A 14,317-nucleotide genomic window follows, 5' to 3' on the forward strand; every position below is an offset into this window, starting at 1 on the left:
TGGGAAAAGGTGAAATGATTGACATAGTCATTGATAAAGAAAATGGTACTTCTAAAAAGAATACAGAGAATATAAAAGGTGGGTGTCAATGACATGGCAAAACATTGATTTTCAGTTTTCTGTTGGATTTTGCTTGTAAAATCTCTATAAGTAAGGGCTCACACGATGATGAGGGTGACCTCAGACATCCATTCTGGTTTGATGTGTCCTCCTTATGTTGTAGCAGCAAATTCCTCCTTGTCTTGTAGGAACTACTCAGCCACTGACTCCTTGAGAGGTCTTTCCTCCTTGCAGGGGTATCCACTGGGGTCTCTCTACTCTCCTGTGCTATCATTTGTAATTCACATATTGGCTTCACATTTGATAGAGAACTTCTCAAGATAGGTAAGCAGGGTTCCCCCCCCCCAAGTTTATGTGCTTAATTCCAGCCCCTAGACTAGGTGTAATTATAGTTACTGGTTAGTGCTTGTGAATTGTTTGTTTGTGTGTGTGTGTGTGTGTGTGTGTGTGGTGCTTGGGATTGAACCCAGGGCTTTGTGCACGCGAGGCAAGCTCTCTACCAACCGAGCTATATCCCCAGTGTGATGCGTGTGAATTGAATGAATGATCATGAGAGAAATCATGAGCTTCCCAAAAAAAGGATTTTTGGAAGGATGCTTATTCTATTTGAGATTAGACAACCAAGGACAAGTCATATTGGCTTTGACACCAAAGCTGCTGGGAATTTCTATGCTGTAGAGTAGCAGAGGTGGAATCCAGAGCTTTTATAACTATGACATCTTAGTATCTCATGGATTGGGCAAGTTCTGGTAGGGAAAGGTGAGTCCTGGTGGGTATAGGTGAGTCTTTGGCCCACAGTGACTTCCGGGCCAACTCTATACCAATATGGCTTTCCTTTAGCTTTCCAAACATGTGATGGTTCAATCCTTACACATTTATTCCAGTTTCTTGCTAAACTTTGGGTTTGTTTGTACCTTCAGCGTTGCCCTGAGCCCTAGACCACCTGCCTTGTCCTTTTGTCTCTTCACTGTGCTCAGGTACTCTAGGCAAACTATTGCTTTATTCAGCCATGATGAACAGACCCCCTGGAGACATGACAGGTACCACTCAGGACCTCTAGCTACAAGGCCAAGCACCGAGAAGATCAAATTTTTAAAATTCAATGATTTCTCCTGATTCATGACCTCTGCTATTGCTCTTACCCATGGTCTAAGCCACAGCCATCTCTTCTCTCCTATAGTATTAACTAACCTTAATTAAGTGAGTCACCCTTGGCACACTGGAGTTAGATCATTTCATGCTCCTACCCAAATCTGACAATGACTCACCATTTTTTTTTTTCCAGACAAATCCCAAATCCCCTCCCATGGGCTCTGAGGCACTAGCTGATGTGGTTCCCTTTCTGAAGGCTTCTCTTAATCTCCCACTCCTGGCTCTGCTTCTACTTTTCTGACTTATTTCTGTTCCTTAATCATGATCCAGCCTCAGGCCTTGGCTTAAATTGTCTTCTCTTCCTGGAAACTCTTTCCTACATTCCAGGCAACTTGAGAGAACTCTGTGTCTGTGCGATGTATAAAAACAAAGATCTATATTTTGCCAGTGTTACGTATGTGTTCATTGATTAAAGTTGAGCTAGTCTTAGACCCAGGCTGAAAGAACAGCCAATATCTGAACATTATCAGTCTCATGGTAGAAAAAGGAAATATAGAAAAACATAAAAGAACCTGGCTCTTAAAGCTTCTTAGAAATGGTACATTAGTTCACTCACATTTCTTTAGCTAAAAACTGTGGTCAATTCTGATGTCAATTAGTCAGGGACTTAATCAATAAGAGATGTCAAATATGTTTTGCACAAGAATGTAGTCTATCATACTCCAAATAGCACCTTGACCAACTTCTCTCCTTCTTCAAGTTTTGCTGAAATTTCAACTACACAGCTAGGCCCACCATGTTTGATTAAACCACCTGCCCCGCCTCCCCTCCTTCCAAGCATTCTCACATTACTCATCACCTTTTAATTTTAAAGTGTACTTTTTATACTATTATTTTATTATTTTTAAAATGTCTTCTCGCCTTGCTAGAATATAAACTAAATGAGGTGAAGGAGTGGAACAATTTTTCCCTGTTGTGTCCCCAACTGGAATGACAGCACCTGGCCATATCCCCCCTCCCATCTCCCCCCACCCCCACCCCCAACAGAGGAAGAAATGGCTTTGAATATGAACAGGGCTCCTAAACTATTTGAGTATTTGAATTCATGTACTTTTTTGGAATGTGAATATTTATGCTTCTGGCTGAATTTCTAAACAAAAGCTTACAGATACAGGATGATTGTGGAAAACACATTCAAGTTTATCTAGGTCAAATGAGGTGAGGATTTTTCCTGACAGGATCCTGGATGCTGGCTTTTATGCATTTAGAATCATGAATATTTGAAGGTGAAAGGTAAGTGACTCACCTGACATGGAAATTCAACCAAGAGATTTTTTTGGGGGGATGGGGGGCTGCCGGAAGGGGAAGAAAAGGAGAGGGAGAGAGCGGCAGCTGGAATGAGCCTGCCAGCTTCCGCTTAAGAAGGGTTGCTTTGGTGACGTAGCCGGTGCTGATTGGCTGGGTGACTCAGGACTGGGCAAGCGTACACTGTGGCCAGCGGGGATTGGTTGAGAAACTTTTGACTTTGGCGCCCTTTGGCTTGGCCCCTTGGGAGAGGAGGGGGAGGGGTAAGGGATTACGTGATGTTCTTTTCAAAAGACAAACTTAAGTTCAGCTGGAGAAACGCGGTGGGGGAAATAAAGCCAAAAGGCGAGGTCTCCCACACACCCAACAGAAGGTTCACAATAGACTGACCAGAACCACATTTTCTCTCTTCTGCTGTTGATTGACTCTTCATAGCTACAATGACTCCAACTATTTCTCAAAGAGGTCAGGTTTCCACTGTGCCTGGTCCTGAGACCTGGACAGAGCCTAGTGAAGGAAGAGTGAGCACAAGGTGATGCACATTCTTCACTGTGCCAGGGATACTCTGGGAGGGCGTCTGGGAGGAGCATTCTTCTTTCCCTGTGCTCCAGGCTTGCCTCTGGTAGAGTGCCATCTCTGAGGGTATCTTACTTGGTGGGTACTGGGTTATGAAATTGATAGGCATGAGCTTAAATTCCAGCCCCACAAAATTATAGCTATGTAAACTGGGGAAAGTTTAACTTTTTGGAGCTTCAGTTTTTTTCATTTGTAAAATAGATAATAGCTTTCCAAATAAAGGACAGCATTTCTTCAGCAAAAACAAGAGATGAGGAGTGAATATGTCAAACTCCTAAGAGGGAATAAAGAAACTCTAGTAAATGTGTAAAGTTGAATAAATGTTAAAAGTTTAGTATTATTAAAATTATGCATGGTATTCAAGGTATATATTATACTATTAAAGGAATGAATTTGGAAATGGAAATACACTGTTAAAGATATGTGGGGAGGATGTTGTAGGGTTCAATGGTAGAGAACTTGCCTAGTATGCATCAGCCGTGGGTTCCATTCCCCGTACTCAAAAAAAAAAAAAAAAAAAAATCTATGGAGGATTTTAGTGAGACTTTTTACTATTTAAATTGTGACCAAATAAGATCAAAAATGAAATCAGAAAATTGAAATGAAGGAAGCACATATTACTTCTTGAAATCAGAGGTTGCATAACAATGTGAGAGGGAGTAGAAAAAAAAGAAGAAGCAGAAAAAGAGAAGATAGAACTATATAATAGAGAATTTTATTTACCAAACTTAGCAAATTTCCTATGTTTCTTTCTGCCTGACTCTTACTACCACTTTCTATGCTGCAGTGATGGGAACATTTTGGTGACACCCAATAGCTATGACATGTCTTAGAAAGCAGAGCAAGAATACTGAACATGACCAGGATAGAATTGTTTCATGAAACAAAGTGATTTAACTTTAAGAATGTCGTCGTCGTCCAGGATCAAATTTTGTACTTAATTTCCTAGGAGTTATAACCAATGGGAATTGAGAACTCTTTTGAGAAGAAACAATTGTTTTAAAAAGAAAAAGAGCACTTGACCAGTCAAGAAACAGACATGGAAAGGAAAATGGCAGAGTGAAGGGTAAGATTCAACTGTAAAAATAAAACTTGGAAGCTACAAAAAACAAGGAAGGGACCAGAAACTTGAGAACAAAACATGTGCTGGAGTTGAAAGTAAGCAGAGTTCTAAGATCCTTGAAAGAATTCTAGAAAGAGAGCACGAGAAAGTGGAAATGTCTTGTGGAGGGGCTTTTTAAATTTTTTTTGTGTGTTTTGTTTTTACTTTAATATTGATAGCAAATATTTGAGTTGGGTACTATCCACGCTGACTTTTAAATGAGCAAACTGAGTTCTGGAGAGTTTTGACAACTTGCCAAGGGCTAACCCATGAGGTGTGATGGAGCTGGGGTCTCCCCTAAGAAAAGTCTGACTCAGACATCTGCTTTGCCAACCAGACAAGTGCACAGTTGCCCACATGTGGTTATTCCATAGTTCTCTAGAACTTTTTTTTATTTTTTATGACTAAAAATCTGTAATCATTGGATAGCAATTCCCCATTTTCTAGCAACTACCATTCTACTTCCTGCTCCTGAGTTTGACTACTTTAGTTACCTCATAAGAGTGGAATCTTGCAACATTTCTTCTTTTGCATCTGGCTTATTTCAGGTTTATCCATATTGTAGCATGTGTCAGGATTTCCTTATTTTTTTAAGGCTGAATAATATTCCATTGTATGTATAGACCACATACAATATTTCCTTTAACCTCTCATTTTTCAGTGGACAGATTGTTTTTACCTCTTGGTTACTGCAATAAACAAAGGAGGAGAGATATCTCTTTGATATACTGATTTTGTAATCATTGGATAAATACCCAGAAGTGTGATTGCTGAATCATATAGAAGTTGTATTTTTAATTCGTTGAGAAGCAGGTTTCAACGTCAGCTGCGTGATTTTACATTCCTACCAATGGTATGGAGTGTTCCAACTTCTCCACCTCCATGCCAACACTTTTTATTTTCTGTTTTTCTCGGGAGGGTGGGTAATGGCCATCTAACAAGTGTAAGGTGGCATCTCATTGTGCTTTGAATTTACATTTACCCAGTGGTTAGTGATTTTGAGCATCTTTTCATACACCTGTAAGTCAATTGTACATCTTCTTTAAACAAATTTCTAACCAAATCTTTTTTGGACATTTTTAATATTTTCGATAGTATATTGTTGATAGTCCTTACATATTTTGATTATTAACCTCTTATCAGATGTATAGTTTGAAAATATTTTCTCCCACTGTATAAGTTGCCTCTTCACTCCATTGTTTTCCTCGTTGTGCAGGAGATTTTTGTTTGATCTAGTATCACTTGTCTTTTTTATTTTTATTTTCATGGCTTTTGGTTTTGATGTCATACTAAGAAATCCTTACAAAACCAATGTTGTAAGGCGTTTTTTTTAATCAGTTTTTTTTCCTAGCAGTTTTAGAATTTGGATACTACATGGAAGGCTTTAATCCTCTTTGAGTTGATTTTTGTGTGTCCTGTAAGATAAGAATAATCACATTACTTTTGATGTGGTTATCCATTTTCCCATCATCATTTACGGAAGTTGTTATCCCTTTCCTATTATGCAGTTTTAGCATCTAGTTGAAGATCATCAGATCACATATGCATTATTTTATGCCAGTACCATATTGCTTTGACTCCTATAGCTTTTAATATGTTTTGAAGTTAGGAGTCCTTAGCTTTATTCTTTTTTTCTCAAGATTGTTTGGCTGTTTAGTGGTGGCTTTATGGTTTCATGTGGATTTTAGAATTGGTTTTTCAATTTCTCAAAATATGCCATTGGGATTTTGGTTGAGATTACATTGAATCTGTAGATCACTTTGTTAGTTACTGACATTTGAGCAATATTAATCTTTCCAGCTCATGAATGAGGGATATATTTTTATTTATTTATGACTTCTTAATTGTTCAGCAATTGTTCAGCAAATGCTCATGACAGTGTGTTAGGGCATTTCCCTGTTAACTCTGTGCTGGTTAGAAGTTGAAAATGTTGCCTTGCTAGTTAAGTTTATTCCTAAATATTTTATTAATTTTATGCTATTTTAAACAGAATTGTTTCTCAATTCTTTTTGGATTATTCATTGTTAGATTACAGAAACACCATTGAGTTTTATATGTTGATTTTCTGTTTTTCAATTTTGCTCAATTTATTAGTTATGAGAGTCTTTTTTTATTAAATAGATATTAGTATTTTCTACATGTAAGATCATATCATGTGCAAACAGAGGCAATTTTATGTCTTCTTCTCTGGTTTGGATGTTTTATTTATTTCTCTTGCCTAAAGATGTAGCTAGGACTATTAGCACTATGTTGAAGAGAGGTGTTGAGAAGGACATCTTGTCTGTACCTGACCTTAGAAGAAAAACCTTCTGTTTTCTACCATTGAGTATGTCAGTTGCATTCCTTGAGATGGCTGAAGATAAAGAGGAGTGAATATTGAGTGGTGTAGCACAAGAGGCTTCAGAACAGATGCTATAAAGAATCTAGGACTAAGTATTTAATTTATAACAATAGTTAAAACCATCTTTTAAAGTGTATCCAAATACAAAGGTTTAAAAAAACAAGGTTTTATATTACCCTATATCTACAAGGCATGATGGTTTAAAAAACATTGGTGTTTTGATTATAGTACTGTTTCTCCAGAAGCTCGATTTAAAACTTTTTTTTTTTTTTTTTTTACTGGAGATTGGAACCAGGTTCTCTTAACCACTGAGCCATAATCCCAGTCCTTTTTAAAATTTTGAGACAGGTTCTCTCTAAGTTGCTTAGGGTCTTGCTAAGTTGCTGAGGCAGGCCTCGAACTTGCAATCCTCCTGCCTCAGCCTCCCAAGCCACTGGGATTGCAGGTGTGTACCACCATGCCCGCTGGAAGCTAAAATATTTTTTTAAAAAATTCTTGTACTTAACCCTTTTAATGTGCCAGAAATGCTCATGGCAGGGTGTTAGGGCATTTCCCTGTTAACTCTGGGCTGGTTAGAAATTGAACCAGATTTGTGGCTGCTATGCCACATTCCAGGCTCAAGACAAGGTTGTTTAAGACGGAGAGACAAGAGCTCAGAGAATTTAAAGACCTCCTCCATGTCTGGTACTGATAGACCAAGTGCCAACAGTTCACTTTTCCTGTTATACAAGTTAAATTTACAAATGCTTTACCGCTTATTTGAACATGAAATTCATATTTGCAGCATATGTATTTTTTTATATTACAATACCTCAAAAGTAGTTTTATAGCTTAATTTTGGCCTTAATGTGTCTTCATGGGAAATAAATGACCTGGAAATGTTTCATAAACTGTGTTTATAAAGTGTACTGGGTAAGCACATAAAAAACAGCCCATCCACATGTTTTATTAGCTTCACTAATAACGTTTTGGCTTTTCTCTCTCCTACTATCTGGTCAGAGAAGTCAGATTATGTGTACACACAAGTATTTGTTCATTAATTTAGTTATTTGTTCATTCAACAAATATTTATGGAGTGCTCACTATGAACTATGTGGGATGCATTGTTCTTAGATGTACTAGGAACTTAATGATAATGCTCAATTTTAATTTCATGTTTAGTATGTGTTTTTTACCCTTTGCTTTATGTTATGTTTTTCATTTATCTTTCACAATAAATCAATGAGTTAGGAACTATTTTTCTCATTTTCTTAAAGAGAGAGTTAGCAATTATGTCAAAATATAGAATGTTAAACCTAAATATTTCTAAGCCCTTACTTTTTCTAATGGATATTTACTTGTTGCTCTTTGTTATGATTTAGATATGTGGTGTTTCCCAAAAGCTCATTTGTGAGACAATGCAAGAAAGTTTAGAGGTGAAATGATGGGGTTAGAAGAGTCTTAATCAGTGTATGAAGGCCCTGATAGGGATTAACTTGGTGGGTAACTGTAGGCAGGTTGGGTGTGGCTGGAGGAGGTGGGTCCCTTGTCTTTGGGATATATATTTTGTATCTAGCAAGTGGAGTCTCTCTCTCTCTCTCTCTCTTTCTCTCTTTCTCTCTCTCTTCTTCTCCCTCATTCCTGACAATCTGTTTCCAGCTGCTTTCCTCCTTCACACCCTTCTGCCATGGTGATCTGCCTTGTATAGATCCCTGAAAAATGGAGCTAGCTGTCTATGGACTGAGACCTCTGAAACCGTGAACCCCAAAGTGAACTTTTCCTCCTCTAATTGTTCTCGATAGTTTTTTGTTGTTGTTGTTGTTGTTGTTGTTTGTTTGTTTGGGTTTTTGGTCACAGCAGTGAAAAAGCTGGCTAAAATGCTTTTCCAGCAATTCAGTGTTTCCATTCTTTTCTGGAATATAAAATATCTTCATCAGAAGTGAAGTTTTCTGGATTATTTGAGAACTTGGGTAGTATCATTAATTTAAGATGAGGGTCTTGCTTACTGTCCCCTTCCCTCTCCCCAATAAAAGAAATTGGCTCCCGGGAGCAGGATGAGTCTTAGTTTGCTAGTTTGCTGTGCAAAGTGACGGATATGGGAATATTAGTTCTGGAGACAGAAGCTGGTACTGCACCTAAGTTTATTTCTTATAGAGGGGAAGCATGGGGGTGAAGAGTATGCAGGAAAGAAGGAAAAGACAGACAATTTAGGCAAGGAAACTCCAGCAGGAAAGAAACCAATGACTGATCTCTGGGCTATGGAGTTGGCAAAGACTGACTTCTTGAAGGAGTGGCTGGAGAGACTTGGGAGAGGCAGGTGCTAAAGGCAATTTTCAAGTGAAATGCCTCAGGTTATAGAGTGAACCATCCCGTTGACACCACTGATAGCCAAGAAAAGTCATCCACTTGGAGGGGGAAGCTCTATTGAGAAAAACTAGTCATGGTGCCTCTAGGTTGTCACAGGTCAGAGCAGAGACCCTTTGGTGAGATGACAGCTGGACATCCTTTGGAATGGCTAGTCTATAGAAATTGCAAAGAGATTACACACACCTGCTACATGCTACCCCCCAACTCTAAGCTATCCATATTGTTTTGCATTGAGTTTCTCTTGGAGGCAGGTGGAGAAAGAGATACTGACCTGGGGTGGAAGGTAGAAGGGGATTGGGATAGAGAGAACTGGACAGAAACTGGGAGTTGTGGTGAAGTTTGGCAGGAAGTGTTCATAGAAGAAGAAGAGCTAAATTTGAATTCAATGTAGTTTTGTTTGTGTTAAATTAGCAGTATCTCAGTTAAGCCTTGGGTTTGGCATAGAATAATAACTATGAGTGTGAGTCAGGGAACTAATAATAGTTCAATGGAAGAGATGGGTACAAACTGGATCCGTCTGCTGAAGTGAGCAAACCAGGCTGTAGGCTCCGTTTACATCTGCCGATTTCCAGTTCTCCCTTTGATTCTCAAGGATGTTTTCTTCCCAGTGCCCAGGTTTTATTCCATCTAAGTCCCATATAAAAGGTAATGTTCCTAAGCAGTCATCACTTTTTCTCTTCTTTACACATTTTGCCAGTTCTCAATTAGGTCAGCTCTACCTCCACATTATTATCTCTCTGCTATCTTCTTATCTCCTTATCACCCACTTGATTACTATAGTGACCTCCGAACCAAAGTCTTGTCTCCAGTGTGAATCGGCCTCCTTTCTGATTTAGGTGATGCTATCTGATCACTGCACATGTAATTGTCAGTATGTTGCTCTGCTACTCAGTGGATCCTCATCCATTTCAAGCAAAGAAACTTCTAACTTCTCCAACAGCATTTTGAGCCTTCTCCCTAAATGGGATCCCCTAGTTTCTATGTCTGCCCAGTATTTTCTGCCTCTGGGCATTTGTGTGAATTCTCTCTGCCCTAACATTCCTCCTTTCCCTCAGTCCCCAAGCTAACCTCTACTCAGCCTCTTTACAGGTGTCTGTATTTCTAGCAGATCAGTTGGAGATTCAGAGAGGTGTGTGATATTCTACACCTGTGAAATTCCTGTTGGCATGTTCATGAGAAGTCAGTCCTCTATCATAACAATAACTGCTCAGCACTATTTGCGTTGTACCTGTTACATAAAAATTGTCAATTATGTTAATAATGGGCTAAGCGTGGACTTAGGTCTTAGGAGAAAAAAGTGGAGCAGAGGGTAGCTTCTGCCCTTGTGGAAACCACAGTCTTGGGGGTGACAAATAGGAGGAAAAGTCATGCAAGATTCTGAGTGCTATGAAAGAACTGCCGAATCACCTGGGAGGTAATGGCCACCTTTCATAGGGAGCCAGTTGACACTTTACTAATTAGACCAACTTTTAAAGAGAAGTAGGGTTTGGCCAAGGCAGCTAGCATATTGTTGTAAGAATGGCGTATTATGATTTCCTTTGCTAGATGAGCTGATAACACTGCTGTTTTGACTTTCTCACCACTAATAAGGGTGTAACTTGAGTTAGTGAGAATGGTATTGGTTAATTCTAATTAGACACATTTAGTATTTCATGGCTGGGGTGGAGAGCACTTTTGTGTTTATATTCAGGTCTGATCATTCCTCTTCCTTTCTGTGTGGTCCCTTGCAAGTTTGAAAATCTTTTTTTTTTTTTAAATATGTGATACTCTAAGTTTAAATCATCAAAGTTGTAGCTCTTTTCAACCTTGCTGATTCTGATATTATCACCATGAGAAGTTTCTTGCTTCTTGCATAGATTTAAATGTACATAACAGTCTATGCCGGTGGTTTTATTTGGGATGTTTGGACATATTTACATTTGTACTTAGGAAAGCATCTTTCTGAACTGTGACAACAAACTGTGAATTCTATTAGGAAACAGGTCTTCAGAATATTGGCAAGGTTATTGTGTTCACTGGAACCCCTATTTAAATATCTTTAGGGTCTGTCTGCAGAACACATATGTTCTTATTAATTGATTACACGATAATAAAAATGATAACAAGTTGACAGTTTTAACGCTTTTTCAATGAAGTGCTAGTATGATAAAATAGGCTCAGTGAAACTTCTGCTGGATTCTACTTTACTGAAGATGAAGAATTAGTTTAGAATTTACTTTAAAAATGAGATAATATCATAACGGGCCAGTTAAACTGGCTGCACAAGTAAGTTTGCTACTCCTCACCTCATAACCTCCTTCTACCGTCATTTTATCTTTAGATCAGCCTGTTCATCTTAGTTTTTTTTCCTAATAATAATAATTGCCCTCATTATTATAAAAACTCATGTATCCACTTATTTATGAATCTAGCCTAGGCCAGTAATGGTGCTCCTAACTACTAAGCTGCACTACCTCTTTAATACCAGTCAGAGTAAATATGCTTACAGTTCACAGTACTGATAGCAGGAGTTCAATTGATTTGAGGACACTGGGAACTCCAACACATTTGAAGTGTACCTCATCTTAAACTAGAATTGAAAACTTGAGTTGCTGGAAGTGGTAGGACCAAGACTATAAGACTTGTGTCTATTTCAGTAATAATCATGGCCGTGTTTTCACTACCAACCTTAAATGTGTGATATATCAGGATTCAACAACCTTGGTTGACAACATAAATACACCTATCAATGTCTGATGTGCACAGGATGCAAGATCTCTCTGTCTTTTAAATCATTAGCCAGTGGTTCCTTCAGGTCACATTTCGAACAAAGGAAACTTATTAAGCCAGTGATTTCTTGCAGTGTTGATATTAGGCAGTCCCAAGAAAGATAGGAAAATAGGAAATAGGAGAGACCTATAAATGAGCAGTAATGAAATTTCAAGCTGAAAAAGCAGAATCATTACATTTTAATTATTTCTGTGCTTATATTTCTTTATTCTTAGTGTTTTACTTTCAGTACACACACACACACACACACACACACACACATATATATATATATATATATTTAATTTAGGGACATAAATTTGTAGGTCTTTTGAGAAACATTCTAGCTCGATTTTAGAACTAGAGGATGCAGGACAAGGAGCCGAACTCAGGTCTTTGTTGGAGGTGGAAGCAGGCTCTGCCTTCTCCCTGCCTGCACCTGGACATACCCTTCACAAGAGCAAAGTGTGGTAATAGGTCTCATTTGGGCATTTAACACTTTGGCAATCCTACTACACTTAACTAGCATAATCATCTTCTCACTTCCTAAAATGACCATTTGACCCTTTTGCTTGTCTTGATAAGTCTCCTAAAACCTGTTCATTCTCAGCTGATCATTTTTCTCATATTTAATTTGAAAACCGGAGTAATGAGGTAGGAAAATCTTCATCTTCCTACTGTTAAATCAACGGAACCACTTCTTAGTCACCCATGCCCACTGTGGTCTTCCTGTTAGTAGGAGTGCCTGTTTGTATTGAAGGCCAGCTCTGTCCCTGGGGATCTGATTCCTGTGCTTCTTTTCCTCCCGGTCCCTTTGCGTCTGCAATACCTCTCTTCTCTAATCTTCATATCAGTTTTTTTCCTCCAGTGGAATTTCAATAAGCATATGAATATGCTCTAATAGTTCCTATTCCAAACAAAACCATGCCAGATACATTTCCTTCAAGCTATGGCACCATTTCTCTGATGATTTGTATAGTTTCATAGTTATCTATGGTTGCTCCCTCTCCGCACTCCCTATTCAAATAGTATGAGACTCTTAACAGTCACAGGTCTGCCTTGTTTTACTTGAACTCTGAGTATCAGTCAATAAAGATGGTTGATCACCCTCTCTTTTTTAAAGAACATGATTTAAAGGGCATCCCAGCTGTTGCTTCCTAACACATCCTCATAAATCTCATACTGGATAAGTTTGTGGATCTTCTGGGTGGTTAATAGGTCTCTGAATTGCTCATTGGTTTTTTACGGCTGAAGGTTATGTAATGCTGCCCTTACATGTTGGGGGTTTGCTCTTCTAGGATGGCCTGAGCTGGAATATTCCAAAGGTAGAAGCTTTGCAAACTCTGGCCCACACTACCCACTGTCTCTCTCCATTGAGAAAATAATAGTGGGGACGCCCTGGTGGCAGTCCCTGGGTTTGTGTGCATGTGCTGATATAGAGGAAAAAAAATTGCAATCTTTCTATTCCTTTACAGTTCTGCAAATTGCATGTTTTGTTTTCAGGTGCAATGGAAATAATTAAGAACTTAATGCAGCGATTTTTTTTTGTAGTTTCTGATTGTGCAAAAACAGGAGTAGAGAAGAAATAAAAACATACTCTAATTATTTTATTTCTGTGTGAAGACCTGTATGAACAGACAAAACCTTTTAGGATAAGTACATTGTACATAGAAGTCGACCTTTTGGTGTGACTGAGGAAGTTCTCATGAATAGAGGACCTGTCACTGAAATTCAGAACTTTTTTATATGTGAAAGTACAACTTGGCAACTTTACCATCCATGAGAATTTGAGAGTTCTGGGAGGATGACTCATTCAGTTATGTAATGATATGAAACCATATTTGAATATAAAAATAAGTGAAAAACAGAGAGTCTAGGAGGGAGTACATACTGCTGACAATAGAGTATTCGGAATAGATATGAGTTCTTTGAGAAATTAACAGATACTGTAATAGTGAAGAAAAAATAATGAATACTGCTCGTTGAAACTGATTCCATTTAGCATGTCAAATTAAATATGAAAGGGTCTATAGAGATCCCTTGGTTCAAAACCATTCTGTAGATTAAAACACCAAACAAAATCTGAGGTCTGGGGAGGTTTATGGATTTGCCAAAGGGATGCACAGAGGTTGGGCACAGCAAGGTCAGATGACAATCTTAACAGTCACAGGTCTGCCCTGTTTTGCTTGAACTCTTATTGGGTTACTGGGTTTCCTGTTGTTAAAATACATTATCTGACCTTCATTGGTTCTTGGGAAGATACAGCTGAAATACACATCCCAAATGCTTTTACATGCCTATGGAGACATATATGGCTAATAGATACACTATTACACCCAATTCTCATTTCTTTTTTGGGGTTTGGCACCACTGTATATCTGAGAAAAATCCTATAATGACTTTAATGTGTTTCTAAAGTGTTTTGGACCTAAAATATAATCCTATGTCCTGTGCAGGCTCAGGAATTTTTCACAATTTTATTTTCATTTGATATCTTTTACATGGGCTGTTTTACTCATGTTTTCTAATATCTCAGGTCTGCAGGCTGGAGTAGTTGAATTCTTAGAATCTGTGTTGAAGTGGAAATCCCCCATGACAGTTCTATTTTGGGGAGACAATTTTACTTAATGTGCACTGTCTACCACATAAAACTGAACTGACCTGAATGGTTTTCCTTTTTTTAGGGAAAGTAGGGAAACAACTGGAATTACAATATTTTTCCATTTATCTAATGTGAATATAAAAGT

This window comes from Marmota marmota, unplaced genomic scaffold, assembly GCF_001458135.2.
Source record: "Marmota marmota marmota unplaced genomic scaffold, marMar, whole genome shotgun sequence".
Lineage (NCBI taxonomy): Eukaryota > Metazoa > Chordata > Mammalia > Rodentia > Sciuridae > Marmota > Marmota marmota.